General features: G+C 37.9%; 1 protein-coding gene and 1 long non-coding RNA gene across 6 annotated transcripts in view; one reads left to right on the forward strand and one right to left on the reverse strand.

Annotated features, from left to right (window-relative positions):
• The window catches only part of LOC118766067, a 212,344-nt gene that overhangs the window by 124,042 nt on the left and 67,873 nt on the right, over positions 1–20,429 (forward strand). The gene's annotated exons all lie outside the window — the stretch shown is intronic.
• The window catches only part of LOC115219540 (protocadherin-19), a 154,847-nt gene that overhangs the window by 31,859 nt on the left and 102,559 nt on the right, over positions 1–20,429 (reverse strand). The window lies entirely within an intron of this gene.

The following is a 20,429-nucleotide window of genomic DNA, read 5'->3' on the forward strand; positions in this document are numbered from 1 at the left end:
ACAATGGGGTATTTTATCCAACCTGCTAATGTCTCTAACAATTTACTGCTGTTGGAGGGGGGGTATAGAAGGGGAATAAAAGGATTGAATTAAATATAAACCACAATTTGGAAGATTTCATACCAATGCCATTTATTAAGGTAGTGTATGATGTTAAAAGACATTGTTCATACTTTAGTTTAATGGTGGATGGAAGCACTCCGTCGGTTACGACGACAAGGGTTCTGGTTGATCCAATCAACGGAACAGCCTGCTTGTGAAATTAACGTGTAAGTGGCTGAGCACTCCACAGACACGTGTACCCTTAACGTAGTTCTCGGGGATATTCAGCGTGACACAGAGAGTGACAAGGCCGGCCCCTTGAAATACAGGTACAACAGAAATAGGAAGTAAGAGTGAGAGAAAGTTATGGTGAAATAGTACAGCAGGGATCACCACCATCCCTGTCGGAGCCTCGTGGAGCTTTAGGTGTTTTCGCTCAATAAACACTCACAACGCCCTGTCTGGGAATCGAAACCACGATCCTATGACCGCGAAACAGGAAGTAAGAGTGAGAGAAAGTTGTGGTGAAATAGTACAGCAGGGATCACCACCATCCCTGCCGGTGCGTCGTGGAGCTTTAGGTGTTTTCGTTCAATAAACACTCACAACGCCCGGTCTGGAAATCGAAACCGCGATCCTACGACCGTGAACCGCTGCCCTAACCACTGGGCCATCGTGCCTCCACTGGAGGGGTGGATATAGAAGGGGAATAAAAGGATTGAATTAACTATAAACCACAATTTGGAAGATTTCACACCAATGCTGTTTATTAAGGTAGTGTATGATGTTAAAAGACATTGTTCATACTTTAGTTTTATGACTATGAATGAGAATCCAGTTGCAACTTACACAGAATTTAATGTATTTGTTACATATGACAATGTTCAAAATTGTATGTTTAAACTCAGTAAATGTAAAACATTTAAAATTAATGGAAAAAAACTGCTTTCAGTATTTCATATTAGAATGATTTTGCTCTAATAATTTCCAAAAATTTTTGAATTTGCAGAACTACTCAACACATAGTGAGTACTCATTTGGTTGATTAGCTGAAGTTCCAGCTCATTGAATTAGTATTGTTGACAAGCAGTGTGTAGGGACAAGCACAAACGCAAAGACATGTACATTATCATAGTCAAACACACACACACACACACACGGATATATGATGGGCTTCCACACAGCTTCTGTGTACCAAATTCATTCACAAGCCATTGTTCAGGCTGGAGCTATAGTAGAAGATTCTTGTCTAAGATGGTACCCTTTGGGACTGAACCCAAACCATGTGGCTACAGAGTGAGCTTCTTACCACACAAAAAAAATTTTGAAAATTGCATATAATGAAATGTTTTAACAGGATTTCGAAAACAGCCCCATTTTTTTCAATTAAATTGTTAGACATTTAAATGAACAACAGAGGGTTTAATTCTTCACAGTTGGCATGTAATGTTCATCTTAATATGTAGCTATTCTATAACATGGTGCAACAATCTAAGAACGTTAACAATTATATATATATATATATCATCGTGATCATCAACGTGACCGACCAGTCTATCAGATGTTTCTACACATCGCTGGTCACAATGCTCTTCGCATTGTTTTAGCCTTTCAAATGATGCCACCCCACTGGCTAAGCGAGCAGGCCAACAGAAGAAAGAGTGAGAGAAAGTTGTAGCAAAAGAGTACAGCAGGGACCACCACCACCCCCTGCCAGAGCCTCGTGGAGCTTTAGGTGTTTTCGCTCAATAAACACTCACAACGCCCGGTCTGGGAATCGAAACCACAATCCTATGACCGCGAGTCCGCTGCCCTGACCACTGGGCCATTGCGCCTCCACACACACACACACACACACACACACACACATATATATATATATATATATATATATATATATATATATATATATATATATATATTATTACAGATGTATGTGTATTTTATTTATATATGTGGTTACATATTGGTAAAATCATATCTACCTATCTACCTATCTACTAGACAGGTAGTAGTTACTACTGGTTAAAACAGTGAATATAATATCATGCTTCTTTAAGCTATTGTGCTGCTACAGGTGGGAATGATCTACTGAAGTTGCACAGATCCCACAATGGTTTTTCTGTGCAGAGTAGGAAAAGCAAAATCCATATCTTGACATTAATAACTGTCACAGTGTTTACAATATATAGCCGTACTAACATGAAAAGAATACAATATTCACAAGAGAGGGAAGCTGTGTTACAGAGAGAGATCAAGCAATTCCGAGAGAAGAGGTGAACAGAAATACTATAGAGAAATGGGCAACTTTGATCTATGACACTTTTATACCTAGATCATGTGTGGGTGTGTGTGTGTGTGTAAGCGTATAGCTTATATATCTTTTTTATTATTTATAAATATGTGTGTGTGTATACATGCATATATCTGTATATGTTTTTACTATGTGTGTGTGTGTATGTATGTATATATATATATATATATATATATATATATATATATGTATGTATACATACACACATATAGAAATATGTTATACATTTATGTGTAAGTATATATTTAAATGAAAGTATATCTCTATATTTCTAAGTGTATGTATGTACGTATGTATGTATGTATGTATGTATGTACGTATGTATGTATGTATGTATGTATGTATGTATGTATGTATGTATGTATGTATATATATATATATATTATATATATGTGTGTGTGTGTGTATGTGTGTGTACATATGTACACATACACACATATAGAAATATATATGTTATACAGTTATGTGTATGTATATATTTAAGTGAAAGTATATTTCTATATTTCTATGTGTATGTGTGTGTGTGTGTGTATACATATATATATATATGTATATATATATATACATGCACAATTTAAATGTAAGTGTGTATATGTGTAGCAATCATAATACAAACATAATACAATGCCTTTGAATCTATACAAATAAAAAAAACTCCTTCCTACATTTCTGCTAAATGTAGAAGGTATCAACTCAAAAATAACATGAGCAAAAATGGAAGACTGCTTATGTAGATGGCTGGATTGCTCAACCCCATCCCTTTATTCTAGGAAACAACCACTACTGTATCTATCACGTGCATACTGTACTGAACATTACAGACTTCACTTCTATTCACACAGAATGAGCAGGCTATAAGAAAAAATGAAAGTAAAACCAGCATTTTCCTCCATGATACACTTAACACAAATGCAAAGGTTATATTTTCAAATGGCTACTGTGAGTCCTGTACCTAACCATTGAGGTACAGGGATCCCTGTACCTAACTATTGAGCTCCACATGACATCCCTAACAGAGCTTCTGTAAGTACCCTAATGAAATAAGTCCTTCATATAAATCAGTGGTTTCCAAACGTTTTTGGACAGTAAACTTTTAGGTTTTATTTCTATTTCTTTTTGTTCTTTGATTATGCTTCAAGAAAACAAGCAACTTTATTCAGATTATTCAGAGATGCAGCATGGATTTTTGTCAGTGAACAGGTCACGGTCTTAAAGTGAAGAAAATATTTTGACAAATTAAACTTAAATGTTGAAGTGAATCGAACGGCTTTTGTGTGTTTCTTAAATGACTTACGAACACCTTCCACACTGCAATTGTTTTCGTTTCAGCACACGATCTCAGATCAAATCACTTGCTATGCAAGTACATCTCCTTTATTCAGATTGATTTTTTTAAACCGGAGTTTACCATTGAAAAATAAAAGAGGCATTGCCATTCGTTGCCCCCACCCCTCATTTTGGCCATCCTTTTACCATCCCATTTTTCTTCAGCACCTCCTTGTATCTTTCCACAGTCTCCCATCCCAGGGGGGACGGTGTACACCACCCACTTGGCGAACCACTGACATAACCGGACAGTTTATTGATTGTGTCTGGTATCTGTGTCTCTTATCAAAAGTTCCTACCTTTGGGCTCCATCCATTCCTCTTTTCCTGGATATGAAGCTTCCTGTCAGATTGTACCATTGCAGTGTGAGTCGACAGGGCTCTTTCTGAACCGTTTTTGATTTATTCGTGTGTGACCCAAGTTCAGTTTTGTCCTGCACTCTCTTCTACATACCAAAGATCTACTTACAATCACATCCACTAATGCATTCCTGATGTACTTGTCTCTTGTCCTCTTAATCCTCATTGCTTTTTTGTCCAACCGACTAAACCCCTAACTGACCACTGCATCTCAGTTCTTCCTCCTCAGAACATCATCCCTCTGGAACCTTTTACCTGATCTTCTTTTTCCTTCGGGAGTCAATTTGAAAAAGTTTAAATGGCAACATTAACAGTATGACTCTCTCATTCTCTGTCTCACTCACTCACTCTCTCTCTTTTCCTCTCATCTTGGACACACTGCAACAAAGACCATGGGCTCTGCACTTTCCTTAAAAGTCATTAAAAGCAAAAACAAAATAAAGTCACCGATGATTCTTTCCCATAGAGAGGTTAGATGAAAGTAATGTCACCTCACTTGGCAAAAGCAAAGGCTTTGAACCTGTCTGCTCTAAGGATCCTCTAATTAAGCTGTCCATGTATGAGTTTAATCAGTGCACTTGTGGTGCACCTGAGCGCTGTTTGCAATAATTTCATTATTATTAACATTGACTGAAAGTTTTATGTCAGATCACAACTTGGCAGTGTGTGCTGATGGGACTCTCACGGATCCTCCTTATATCAACTTTAGATCCTTCTAGGGTTTGCTATGTCTCTCACATTCTAAAATTTACACAAAGGAATACCTCCCACCCACATGCACACACACACGCATAATATTAAATGGATGGTGCTAGAAAAGGAAATCCAACCAAAGTAGATATTGGAATATGATACAGTCTGCTGGTTTGTCAGTCCTGTTGAACCAGCAAAGCCATACCAACAAGGAAGATAGACATTAAACAATGATGATGATAACAATGGTGATGATGAAGATGACACACACACATATACAATTATATAAACACACACACATACTTGCACACTCACAAATACATAGACATATGGGTGTTTAATTTATAACTGTGGGTCCAACAAAATGTACCTCACACACACACACACACACACACTTTTATTCCTTAAGCAAGAATCTTGTTGATAGTGACTTCTAGGTATTGTCGCACTGGCCAAAACTTCAAAGTCAATTCTACCAACATTCTTACTCTTTTACTTTTTTACTTGTTTCAGTCATTTGACTGTGGCCATGCTGGAGCACCGCTTTTAGTCAAGCAAATCGACCCCAGGACTTATTCTTTGTAAGCCTAGTAATTATTCTATCAGTCTCTTTTGCCGAACCACTAAGTAACGGGTATGTAAACACACCAGCATCAGTTGTCAAGCGATGCTGGGGGGACAGAAACAGACACACAAACATACATACATATATATATATCTTATATATACATATATACGATGGGCTTCTTTCAGTTTCCATCGACCAAATTCACTCACAAGGCTTTGGTTGGCCTGAGGCTATAGTAGAAGACACTTGCTCAAGATGCCACCCAGTGGGACTGAACCCGGAACTATATGGTTCCTAAGCAAGCTACTTACCACATAGCCACTCCTACTCTAGAAATGTATAGAATAATCCATCAGATTAATGGGAAATGAATTTTATTATAACTGAAACTAAAAACAAATATTAATGTGTGTGTGTTTGTGTGTTTGTGAACTCTATAGAATTCTTGATTCTTGAGATTATCTGCCCTGCTCAAGTGGATCTAGTCTTAATTGCCATTTGGTAATTCTGACATATTGTCTAAAGGTGGAGGTAATTTTAATAACTCTGAAATTTATGTCGAATACTATTTTGTATATCTTTGTTTATCTATGCTGTTCAAATCTATGCAATTGGCCACTGTTAGTTATTTCTTTCAAATCATTTTTGCTTAATGTGTGTGTGTGTGCGCGTGTGTACATATTACGTGCGTGCGCGCACTTATACACATGAATGGAAATTGTGAAGCATATTTTTTTAAAAACTTAGTATAAAACAAATATTGTCTTTATTGTAAACAAGTTATTGAAATCTTTATATATAAAAGTGAGGTTGTGCTGTCTGTCTCCTACGATTTAGATTCCTAACTACTCCCACATTTTGCAGTGCAGTTTAACCAGTGCAGTTTAACTTATAGTCGTGATTCATATTGAGCCCTTCTGGGTATTAGCGCGTGTCTACGATGAGTCTATGATTTTTAAAATAATTTACCATAATTTTTTTCCCTTTTTAATGCATTTTTCCGCTATTATATAAGGGAAGTAACTCTCTAAAAATGTCTACGATGAGTCAACGATTTAAAAAAAAATTTACCATAATTTTTTTCCATTTTTAATGCATTTTTTTGCTATTCTTTGGCTATAACTCTCTAAAAATGCTTATATAGTTATTTCCCTTAGAAACCCGAGCAACGCCGGGCGATTCTGCTAGTGAATTATAAGAGTCACTGGAAAAACTTGTGGGCTTGTGTATATTTGTGTATGCTCACGTGTGCGTGTTTGTTATGTTTGTGCGTGCGTGCGTGCGTGTGTGTGTGTTCCCGTTTGCTCTTGATGACCCGCATGTGTGCGCTCCTTTGAGTGGAGGTGTCTTAATGTGTATGTACGTGTGTGTATGTGCGTGTCTGTCTGTGCGCGCGTGTCCCTGTCTGTGTCTGTTGCATGTGTGTGTGCACATGTATATCCAAGTACTTGCTTGTGTTTGGGGCCCATGTGGGGACAGGCACGTGAGATCTTGCCTATATTTGAGCATGTGCGTTGATACGCATGTCCTGTATGTGTAAAAGCATGTGCGAACATGTATATGTATACGGGCGTGCGTCTGTGTGTGTCCCCTTGCCATAGCATGCAACATGTGTGTGTGTGTGTGTGTGTGTGTGTGTGTGTCCCTGCCATAGCATGCAACATGTGTGTGTGTGTGTGTGTGGTGTGTGTGTGTGTCCCTGCCATAGCGTGCATCATGTGTGTGTGTGTGTTGTAGAATGCTGAATGCAAGTTTTGTGTATCTATAAGAATTATCTAAATCTGCCGATCATGTAAGCCATTTCAAAGACCCGATACAGAGAATAGTTATCTCCCTTGCACAACCTTTTATAGAATGTGAATTGAAATTCCAATATCAGAAATGCTTCTAATTTTCTCATTCCATACAACTAAGTTTTAAAATCTTTACTTCTTCGCTTTTCCTCGATTCAGTCATCAGACTCCAACGATGCCAGAGTACAGCAATCAAGGACGTGAATTGATCATTTCTCTATACTTTTTAAAATCTTAGTGGACTGTATCGAATGACTAAACTGTTCCTTGATAAAAATAGATCCAACCACTTCATACCGGGGTATTGGAAAAGCAGACAGAAACGAGTGCGCGCACACACACACACACACAACTTAGATAAATGCATCAAACTGCCGGCATCATTTGTGAGTTGTCGGAGCACTGCATCCTTCAAAACTTCCATGCTTCCTCAGATTCGCCAACACTACACCTGATTTCCTCCCCTCCATACACACGCAAGCATGTATCTGACTCATACATTGTTCACTTCCAGACATTTGTACATTACTGCATATGCTTTATATGCACTTTTGACAAGTTGTGGTGCACCTGAGCACTGTATACAATAATTTCATTATATTATTATTATCATTATTATTATTATTATTATTATTATTATTATTATTATTATTATTATTCAGTAGTTTTATTTTTATAACGTGCTTTCACTTCACTACCGAGCGCAGCTCTGTGTGCCTTGGGTATGTGCTGTGATTTGTTGTGATGCTCTGATGGTTACTGTATTGAAAGTGTTTTGCATAGGATGTGTGCAGTGCCCAGTAGTGCAAGTTTCTGTATGTTATATGTGTTTAAACATATATACTTACACACATGTGTGTAAATATTTTTTTACATACATATATACTTACATGAATGATAAGTGAAAAGATGTTAAAGGATTTATGGATAGTAGGTACATACAATGGGTCTCCAGTAAAACCAAATGAATAAACTCCGTTATGTGCAGGGAAGCAGGATCCACATTAAACAAAAAGAGTTGGTTATAGGCAATTTATCATTTGAGCTGATGTGGTTGTAATAGGATGAAACATGAACATTTAGTCCCACAGCATCAAATCAATTCATAATATATCTATTTATATATTGAAAGAAGTTATATATAAATATATAGGTGTAGGAGTGGCTGTGTGATAAGTAGCTTGCTTACGAACCACATGGTTCCGGGTTCAGTGCCACTGCATAGCACCTTCGGCAAGTGTCTTTTACTATAGCCTCGAGCCAACCAAAGCCTTGTGAGTGGATTTGGTAGACGGAAACTGAAAGAAGCCCGTCGTAAATATGTATATATATATATATATATGTATGTGTGTGAGTGTTTGTGTGTATGTTTGTCCCCCAACATCGCTTGGCAACCGATGCTGGTGTGTTTACGTCCCTGTAACTTAGCGGTTCAGCAAAAAAGACCGATAGAATAAGTACTAAGCTTACAAAAAATAAGTCCTGGGGTCGATTTGCTCGACTAAAGGCTGTGCTCCAGCATGGCCACAGTCAAATGACTGAAACAAGTAAAAGAGAGTGGAGGAAGTTATATATAAAAATATACAAAAATGTATATGAAGAAACCATGAAAGATCCATAGGGTTCACTCTGTTGTGTTGCCAGCAATCTGTGGCAGGGAGCTCCATCATGCAGGAAAGTCTCACCTTCATCCAAGTTTGGTATCAAATTGTCCTTCAGCAACTGGATGTATTTGGCACTAGTCAAATTACCAACAATTTTAACCAACTTTTTTGAACCATCACTTTTTATGTGTCCCCAAAGCATCAGACTCTTACCCCAAATCTCCACTGTTTTCATAATGTAACATGGGTCATTTCACTTTCTTAGAGGCCTTCCGACAAATTCTCGCTTATTAGAAAGCAAAACAACCCACGATACATGATGAAAACAGTGAAGTATGGGGGGTAAGAGTCTGATGCTCTGGGGACACAGAAGAAGGGATAGTTCAAAGAAGTTGGTCAAAATCGTTGGTAATTTGACTAGTGTCAAATACATCCAGTTGCTGAAGGACAATTTGATACCAAACTTGGATGAAGGTGAGATCTTTCAGCATGACGGTGCTCCATGCCACAGATCAGGTGCAACACAACAGTGTCTGACTGGTGAAGGTGTTGCCATATTGAAAGATTGGCCAGCTCAGAGCCCTGACTTAAATATCATTCAGCAAATGTGGACAGAACTAAAGAGAAGAGTTTGTCAGAAGAATCCACACAATCTTGAAGAGTTGTGGGAGTTCAGCCACAGAGAATGGCATCTCATACCTGTGAAGGATTTGTACACATCTCTTCCCGGGCACATTCAAGCTAATGGAAGCCACACAAAATATCAACAATGTACAGTAACTTCTTGAAATGAACATTATGGAATAAATTTTCATTATAGACATTTTTCTGTTTTAAAACACTGTATCTTGATAGGTTTATGTGAGGTGGCCGGAAACATTTGCCTGGCCATTTTTTATGGTCGTCTTGCATCTTCCCCTCTCATTCAGAACCCCTGCTACAAAATATAATGATTAGGTATGGAAATAACTCCATCAGGGCCAATGTTCCATCTGTAAAAAACGCAATGTGAAACATCCACTTACAAGTTGGCAGTTGCTAGGAATGTAGAATAGTTTAAAGTGGCCGAAGACTTTTGCATGGTACTGTATATATGTGTATATATATATATATATATATAATTATTATGATTATTATTATTATTATTATTATTATTATTATTATCATTATTATTATTATAAATCAAATTCCCCTGAGGTCGACTTTGCCTTTCATCCTTTCAGGGTTGATAAATTAAGCACCAGCTGCGTACTGAGGTCGATCTAATCGACTGGCCCCCCTACCCCAAAATTTCGGGCCTTGTGCCTAGAGCAGAAAAGATTATTATTATTTTTATTATTATTACTATTATTATTATTATTATTATTATTATTATTATTATTAAATAGTAATGATTTAAAAAAAGGGGATTTCTGTGATTTATGTTTGTAATATCAACATCTGCCATATCCCTTTTCCACCTTAAGTTCAGTGGTTTAAATTCTCAGTATCTTCAGGTTTCGTGTCAACGCATTTTCTCCCACCAGTTATCTCCCTTATTCAATATATCCAAATTAGTTTTTTCCATATATTTTTCTCTTTTCCTTATATTTTTCAGAAGCTCTCTATGTGCTTATTTTCCTCTAAATCTGCAAACTATTAGAGATGATGTATTATACAAATAAATTACTTATCTAAAGAAGATAGAAACGATATTTTTAAAATTCAGAAACATATTCTGAGATCGTCCCTGACAGTTGCTATTTTTTAAGACTTTCCAGTTTAATTAACAAAAAAAAAAAAAAATAATAATAATTACGACAATATATTTATCTTCCAACATTGAAAACTTACAGTTAAAATTATTCATATTTATAGAAATTATAAAGATGGCCAAACCTGAAATTTTTCATTTATAGATTAGATTATAATTGATTAAAAGCTCATCATAGATTAATTGCTTGTGTCTTGAATTATTTGTTATTGGAGAAACATGTAATATATTTATACAAGAAATAATTTAACTGATTGATAAATGTATCAATTTTACCTCCAGTTCATTCTGTTAGTGCCTATGTAGATGTGCACGGGGAAAGAGACCTGCTCAACCCCCACATCATCACCTTTGACCCTGTTGAGCATCCAGGATGTGATATGTGGTGGGAGAGAGGGTTGTACCAGTAATTGGTTATTTCATATTGTAGCTAAGTGGAATAGATTAATGTGAAATGAAATGCCTTGTCCAAGAGCACAACACACTGACCAGTCCAGGAACCAAAACCATGACAATTAGCCAGACACCCTAACTGTAGGGCCATGTGCCTTTTCTATATTACCAGACAGCATTTTGTTTATGATACACACAAAATAGTGAATCTTTTTTGTGCAAGATAAAAGAAAAAAAAACCCTCTTTGCTGCTAAAGACAGAATTTCTATAAATATTTTACTGCTTCTATTAATTCTAATTTTGATCCCAAGTCCTGATTATGTTACATAGGGGACAAAATCTTTTATTTACTCCTGTCTGTCCAACTTCTCCCTATCTCTCTATCTATACTTATAATTTTACATATAATTATAACTGCAACATCTTCTGTATTTAGGTGCCAACTATGTGAAAGTTGCTTCAGCAAACTCGGTATCATAGAAGTGTTGTCAGACTTTTTGGTATGGCTTCATACCATTAAATGTTTGCAGCTTTCATAGTCTCCATGTTTCAAATTTTCCAGTCTTCCTAAATATTTCTTAAAAAATGCAATTAGCAAACACTATTACAGATCCAATAACTTTATCCTAGAACCATGCAAAAGTGTTATTACCTATTTTCTTCAAAATTCATAAATGATTTGTCCTCATATTTCTGAATTATTTAAGAAATATGTTAAGGAAGGAAGCACTCCATCGGTTACGATGACGAGGGTTCCGGTTGATCCGATCAACGGAACAGCCTGCTCGTGAAATTAACGTGCAAGTGGCTGAGCACTCCACAGACACATGTACCCTTAATGTAGTTCTCGGTGATATTCAGCGTGACACAGAGAGTGACAAGGCCGGCTCTTTGAAATACATGTACAACAGAAACAGGAAGTAAGAGTGAGAGAAAGTTGTGGTGAAAGAGTACAGCAGGGATCACCACCATCCCTGCCGGAGCCTCATGGAGCTTTTAGGTGTTTTCGTTCAATAAACACTCACAACGCCCGGTCTGGGAATCGAAACCGCGATCCTACGACCGCGAATCCGCTGCCCTAACCACTGGGCCATTGCGCCTCCACTTAAGAAATATGTACCTATATCATGACAAGGACAACAAGAAATGTTATTAATTTTCCCAATATTTATATTGTTTAGAGAGTGGTGAGAGGGTGGGAGAGAGATATTCTCAAATAAGATGCCTGACACAAATGTTTGCAACTGAACAGTCTCCCCTAAAATCACCCAAGGACCATATGGGTTGTTAAAACTGAGCAGCCTGTTGGATCAGCAACCCAATCAGGCTAAGAATGGTTCAGAATGTAAAGACTTGGAAAAAATACTGTAAGCCAGTGATTTTCAGACTTTTTTGTCGTGACCCATTTTATTTATCTTGCGACCCACTGAAGGGGTCATGACAAATAAGAAAGAAAGAAAAAAAAATGCACTTGCATATTTTTTCTTTCCTTCTTATTTGTCATGGCCCATTTTATTTATCTCATGACCCACTGAAGGGTCAGGACCCACAGTTTGGAAAACGCTTTATATGCTGTACTGTGCACCCACTTATGTTTTTCTCTTTCCTTCTTGTTTGTTATGACCCATTTTATTTATCTCACGACCCACTGAAGGGTCGGGACCCACCGTTTGAAAAACACTGCTGTAAGCCATCTTGTCTCGCACTCTAAGGACTCTATCTGTTCATCACCCTTTCCTACATCTGTGGTCATTAAGTTGATATTATTAATTGTTGTTTCCTGCAATAATCAATTGAGATGATCACCCATTGCTGAATTCTTCTCATGACACAGAAGTCAAGTAAAATACTATGTTAGTCTACGATAAGAATATGGAAAAATTTTGGAGATCACAGGAAAATTTGTAAATTAAAATATTTCCTTTAATATTTACTCAATATCTATATGCCTTATTTGAAACCATTATTATTATTCTCTTTTCTACTTCAAAATTATTTTTCATATATCTTAAACTATAAAATATATTTTAGTTGCAATGATTCACCATGATATAAATCAGCCGGGAACAAAATCAAGATCTCTACACTGTATTCATTGATCTGATCAAAGCTTTCGATTCTATTAACAGATAAGACCTCTGGAAAATTATATAGAAATTTGGTTGCCTATAAAAATTCATTAACATGATGCATGTAGGCATTAACCTGATCATGTAGGCATGCAAGCTTGTGTCTTGAATGATGGAGAATTCTTGGCACCCTTCTCTGATACTAGTGGTGTGAAGCAGGGCTGTGTTCTAGTACCCTTCCTCTTCAGTTTCCTGTTTAGCGCAGTGCTTTACAATGCATTCTCCCATGAAACACCTGGCAATCAGATTAGATAAAGTAGCTTCTTTGTTGCTGATGATTATACTCTGAATGCAAACTCCGAAGCAGATCTTAAGCATATTTTAGATGACTTTGCTTGCATCAACTTGTGATGATTTTGGATTTACAATCAGTCTCAAAAAAACTGAAGTTATGTACCAGCCTGCTCCTGGGAAAAAAAAACCTTACATTGAATCACTCCTGAGAGCCAACAATCAACCTCTGCAAGCTGGAGAGAGATTAACCTACCCCTGGAGTATACTGTCAGGGAGTGTTCACATTGATGAAATCAGCTTCTTTTTGGATGTCTTCATCACAAAGTTTGGAAAAGACCTGGTCTGACTATAAAAGCGAAACTCCACAAATACAAAACTATCATGATGACTACACTACTTCATGGTTGTGAAACCTAAACATTTTACTAAAGATATGCAAAAAAAAGCAAAAAAACTTCCTCACTTCCACTTAACATTCCTCCAAAAAATTATTAACATCAGGTGGCAGGATAAAGTTGCCAACACTGTGCTCAGGAGAGCTAATATATCAAGCATGTATGCTTTCTTGAGAAAATTCTAGCTGTAGTGGAGGGGAAATGTAGTGGGTGCCATCTCCAGATTCCCCAAACAGATCTTCTTTGGTGACCTAGCAGCTGGTTTTCAGTCACATGGGGGACCAAAGAAGAGATACAAAGATATGCTGAAGACATGAAAGTGTGTAACTTAGAGCAGTTTACTTGGGAGTATCTTGCTCAGGAGTGCTGGAGTACAAAACTCTGAATTTAATAAGACTAGGGAAGCTACACAGAGAAGAGGGCTACATGGAAAGCAAGGGTCCCGTTAGGTCCTGACTCTGCTATTATGTACCTCCACTGTAACTGTGGATTCCATGCCAAATTGGCGTAACAAGCCACCTTAGAGTGGTTCCATAGTGACTTTATACTCCATAGAGTGTAAAGCTGATAACCAGGTCATCTTCAAATACATGAAAGACAAACCTAATAATAAATCTGCAGGTATGGTTGTGTAGTAGGAAGTTCACTTCCCACCGACATGGCTCCAGGTTTAGTCCTTCTGCGTGACACCTTGGGCAAGCGTTTTTACTATAGCCCCAGGGCAACCATAGCCTAGTAAGTGGATTTGCAAGACTGAAACTGAAAGCAGTTTGTCGTGTGTGTGTGTGTGGTGTGTGTGTGTGTGTGTATGTGTGTGTGTGTGTGTGTGTGTGTGTGTGTGTGTGTCTGTGTGTTTGAGCCCCACATTTGCTCAACAACCTGTGTTTATGTTCCCGTAAACTCGCAGTTCGACAAAAGAGACCGGTAGAATAAGCAGGAGGCTTTAAAAAATAATGATTCTAGGTTCGATTCGCTTGCTTAAAATTCTCGAAGACGGTGCCCCAGCATGGTCGCAGTCTACTGACTGAAACATGCAAAAGGTAAAATAGTTAACTATTAAACCTGTACTAGTTGCCTCCCTTACTTACATTACCGCTGCACTTTTGCTTTATTTCCTGTTATTTGTTTCCAATGGTCTCTTGACAGTTGCTTTGTATTTTTCTTCATGTAACTCAGGTACGTCTTCCATAGAGATAATGATAGTTAAACTTATGTCGATACATCGAATCCAGGTAGCATTAATAAAGAATTATTTATATCTGACTTATTTAATCTCTAAATAGTTAAATAATTTTTTCTGACCAGTGTCCAATCTAATCCATTTTCTTTGTCATTTCTTTCACATCTACTTTGATAAATGCAATGAAATCTAAAAATGAGATTATAATAAAACAAAAACCAAAGTATGTCTGTAGTTGACAAAAAACTTGCTACAAAAATGACCCGCAGAAGAGAAATCAGGTCAACCCCCGACACCGAGAGCGTCGACGGATGGATGAATGCACATCCAGGCTCAGCAGTTGCATAGGAAGTCGGGGACAAGAAACAAGAAGAAAGAGTGAGAGAAAGTTGGGGCGAAAGAGTACAACAGGGGTCGACACCACCCCCTGCTGGAGCCTTGTGGAGCTTTTGGTGTTTTCGCTCAATAAACACACACAATGCCCGGACCACGAATCGAAACTGTGTTCTTACAACCGTGAGTCAACTGCCCTAACCATTGGGCCATTGCGCCTCCACTGTATATGGTGCTCTACAGCTCATCAGAAAAAGTAACCAAAACTGCATGAACAGTACATAGAATATGCACAGGAAGTGAACTGAGAAGAAGTCTACAAAAAAAAAACATAAAGAACAACTCCTCACTCTTTCTCAAACCGATCGTTGTTATGAAGATATGAATAGGATGTATGAAGCGCATGAAGGAGAGAGAAAAATGAGTTTAGAAGGGAATCTGTCTGTATTCTACAGATAATTGTCAAATCTCTTGCTAATCATACATTAAATAATTGTTAACCAAGATATGCAAAAAGTTGGATGGTCACAACTGGAATGTTTCTTTCTTCATAGCTTTGCTTCATCAGTGATTATCTGAAGCTAGACATCAGAGAGGAATGGTGGATCTAATGTGACAAAACAACAGTAAAGTTTAGAAAAAAATAAATACAAAGGATATATCAAAACAGAAGTGTATCCTTACTAATGAGAGAAGAGAAATAAAAGAGAATAAATTCCCTCTATGGTCACTAACCCGCAAGATTTAACAGGGAGTGTATTTATTAATCCTTGTCAAAGCTTACCTCGACTCAAAAGGTCCAGGGATAAATGAGAAATGGAAAGTTAGATTTTAGCTCATCAAAATTAATGTCGAACAAAATAAAATAATTAAGCAAGGGATTAGCATTAACATAATGAAGCACTCGGCTACATCATTTCTGACTGCTCAGCCCTTGCACATATAGAATACTAGCAGTATCGCCCGGCGTTGCTCAGGTTTGTTTTGACCCTTTAGAATTGGAATTTTTGAAAAGTAAAAATTTTGCATTATGTAGATTTAAGTGAACATTTTTCTGGTTGAAATACACCGAAAAGTGGCGACACAGCAGTCAAAAAATCGTAATAAATAGGGATTTTCATAGAAGAAAAGCTCCTTTTTGATGTAAATAATTTTTGGTGTTAACACGGTTCGATTTGAATTTTTTCTTCTACGGAATGAAGAGCAAGCCTTCTTCTAACATACTCTCAATTTTGGCCAACTTGCACCTCAGGGTCTCGGAGAAGATTGTGTTAGTTGAAGGCTACCAAACCTGCCACACCCACACAGAGACAACTTCAGCTTTATATATAAGGAGATATTTACAGAAATTACAATGTTAGTAAGAGACGTGCATTGACCAACAATGCAAACAGTCCCATATAAATATATAAATGAGCGATATTAGATGTAAGGGAGAAAACTCAGTATGTATGAACTATTGCTTCGTTGTTAAGGTAGGAAATTTCTTTTGCAACGTGCTTATACATAAATCGATTTCTTTCTACTAGACACAAGAAAAAGTATTTTTCTAAGAGTAGAGCTATTGTTATGAGAAACAATATCGATTTTTAATTCTGACAGAAGACCATACACATTTCAGGGTTATGGAATATAGTTTTGTATTGACGCAGTATATGACTGGTACTTATTTTATCGTCTTACCTCCTTAAAGATGTAGGCCTAAATTGACGTCTGATAGGAACGAACTCAGAACAATAGCATCTAAACACCACGAAGAGTTTTTGTCTACCTCATAGCTGGTTCTACCTTTTCATACCCTTATAAAATTCATTATTTACATTATTTACATTTGACGGATATTTGTCCTAATCTTGTTTGTTGTTAACACAACGTTTCGGCTGATATACCCTCCAGCCTTCATCAGGTGTCCTGGGGGAAATTTGGAACATGGGTTCTCATTCCTAAGGTATTTTACGATGTTATTATTATTGTTGTTGTTCTTGTTCTTATCGATTCCAGGCAGCGACCTGAATAATAATAATAATAATAATAATAATAATAATAATAATAATAATAATAAGGATAATAATAATAATAACATCGAAAAATACCTTAGGAATGAGAACCCAGGTTCGAAATTTCCCCTAGATACCTGATGAAGGCCGGCGGGTATATCAGCTGAAACGTGGTGTTAACAACAAACAAGATGAGGACAAATATCCGTGAAATGTAAATAATGTAAATAATTCCTCATAAATATAGAACTGTATTATCTCATAAAGTTTTATAAAAGTCACGGCACTCTAATTAAACGAAGGGCAGGCAACTATGCTGTGATTAAACAAAGAATGCTACAACTTCATATTGACTTAAAATTTGAGAAGGAATTCCTTGGCAATACAGAGACATAAGCGGTGATGACATTAAAGATTTGGAAAGAAATGTGTGTTTGAATCTTCTTCGTGTGTATCTGTGTTTAGTTTAAAGAGATACATCATATCTTTTTCTTGTGTCAATCATTGGACTGTGAACACTTAGTAGCTGTCCCTTGAACTGGTTAGTCAAACAAAGCAAGCCCAATATTTACCTTTTTCAAGTTTAGTACTTACTTTATCAGTCTCTTTTACCAAGCCACTAAGTTACAGGGACATAAGCAAACTAACACTGGTTGTCAGGTGGTAGTGGTGGAGGGACAACCCCTCTTCATATATATATATATATATATATATATATATATATATATATACTCATATGTATATACATACATAAATAGGGAGAGTTTATGAAAAAAACAAAAGACGAAGACAGGTGGTGTAGAAAACAAACAGATGTATAAGTATAATGCTCAGGAATTGAAAAAGTCTTTTATGTTTCGAGCCTATGCTCTTCTACAGAAAGGGACACAGAAAGAAACAAGGAGAGAAAAAAAAAAATGTATGTAGTGGCTACCGATCTATCATGGCAGCTGCTGGACAGAAGGGTCACACAGGAGAGCAAAGAAGTAGGGGAGATAACAAAGTAAAGGTGATCCCCAAAACGAGGGTGTGTGTGTGTGTAAGAAAATACATATGTGCGTATGAAATAGGGCTGGTGGTCTTGACGTGTGCGTGTATGTATGTGTAGGTGTGAAAATGTGGGGATGGAAATTGGTCAGGGGTGGTGTGTTGTGATGTGATGTGTAGTGTGGTGTGATGTTGTTGGGAGGAGGGGGAGGCGAGAGTGGAGAAAGCATGGGGGTGTGTGGGTTAGGCTGATGGTTGGGGTATGTGGGTAGGCAGAGCATGGGGGTAGAGGTGGGGTTTGTGGGTAGGCAGTGGGTGGGGTATGTGGGAGAGGGTGTAAGGGATGGGATGGGGTGGAATGTGAAAGATAGGGAAGGTGGAGTAGGAATGTGTAGGGGTGGGGTGGGCTTATGGGGGAGTGTTGACGATGAAGGGGGAAGGGGAAGGTGGGTATGAGAGAAGAGAGAAAGGGAGTAGGGGTGAAGAGAAGTAGGAGTAGTAGGAGTGAAGAGAAGTAGGAGTCAGAGCAAGAGAGGAGAGGTGGGTGGGAGGAAGTAGGAGGGAGGGGGAGAGAGGCAAGAGGAGGAGGTTAGATGAAGAGGGAAGGAGAGTTGAGCCCATATGGCATAAAAGAGCAAAGAGAGAAGATTAATCCCAGTTCACAGCGCAAACTGGAGTCCAGATGGCCTCTGTGCAAGGACAATCCGAACATGGACAGGTGTTGCAAAGAGTGACCGGTAGAGCGGAAATGGCGTGAGACCGGGGTGTCATTGCCGAGGCAGATGTCCCGGAAGTGTTCCGTGAACCGGTCAGCCAAGTGGCGTCTTGTTTGTCCAATGTACAGAGAATGGCAGAGAGAGCAGGAGATGCAATAGATGATATTGGTACAAGTGCAGGTGAAGGAGTCAGTGATGTGATAGTGTCGATGATGGGTGCCGGTGAGGTGGGCGGTGTTGGAGAGGTAAGGGCAAGTGCAGCAGCATGGGCGGGAGCAGGGGAACAAGCCAGGTTGGGAGGTAGAGTTGGGGAAGAAGCTGTGGACCAAGAGGTCTCGTAGGTTGTGGGCTCATTTGAAGGAGGGGAGGGGTTGGTTAGGGAAGATGTGTGAAGTGGATGGGTCAGACTGGAGATGCCAGAAAGTTCGGACCAAAGCCTTGACAACCAGTGATGGTGTGTTTTTGTTCCTGTAACTTTTCTGTTCGACAAAAGAGACTGATAGAATAAATACTAGGCTTAAGAAATAAGTCTGGGGGTCAATTTGTTTGATTAAAACCCTTCAAGGTGGTACTCCAGCATGGCTGCAATCAAATGAATGAAACTAGTAAAAGAATAAAAGAATGTCTTGTGAATGAATTTAGAAGAGAGAATGTGTGGAAGCCTGTTTTACACATGTGGTCATGGGGATCACAGTGATATATATATATATATATATATATGTGTGTGTGTATATATATGCATACATACATACATACATATAGACACACATACACACATACATACATACACACAGACAGACAGATAGATAGATAGATATGTATATGAAAAGCTTCTACAAAATTTCCATCTATCAAATTTACTCACAAAACAACTGATTAGCACAGGCTTATTGGAGAAGACACTTGTTCTAGGTACCATGCAGGGAAACTGAACTCGAAACCACATGTTGGTAAGCAAGTTTCTTAACCACACTGCTAATTACAGAATAAGAGAAGACAATTAAATCTTCCTGACGACCATGCTTGTATCAGAGAAGACCATAAATAAGTCTGGTCTGCTCTGTCGCTCAAATTCTTTATTTAGTCACTTTGTATTGCATTTTTATGAACAACAAAGGGTAGTTGATTACAGGTTGTCAGTCAGGATATAGGAAGTTGGCAGGCAATTATGGTTCACTGCATTTGATATTTTACAAAAATGATGAGGGAGAGTCTGTGCAAATCGGGTGGAAGAAATAATCCACGTGGGATTTTTACTTGGAAACAGTTTTTTAACAGTTTTCTTGCCAATATTTACAGCTTTTGCTGAGATACTTTTGTGAAAAACTCTCTCACACACACACACACTGTAAATTATCAAAGTTGTTAAAGCACTGGATATGGTATGTTGTCATATTTGGATAGAGTATCTTGTTGTGTGTGCTCAAAGTTCCAATCTCATCAAGGTCAGTTGTGTCTTTTATCCTTTTGTGGGGTCAATAAATAAAGTGCTGGTCAAATACTTAGGCCTTTTCTTTCTTTCTTTCGTTCTTTCTTTCTTTCTTTCTTATCTCCTTCACTCTCTCTCACACACACACACACAGAGCCATAACTTGAGTGTGTCCTGCCTCAG

Source organism: Octopus sinensis, linkage group LG14 (genome assembly GCF_006345805.1).
Source record: "Octopus sinensis linkage group LG14, ASM634580v1, whole genome shotgun sequence".
NCBI lineage: Eukaryota > Metazoa > Mollusca > Cephalopoda > Octopoda > Octopodidae > Octopus > Octopus sinensis.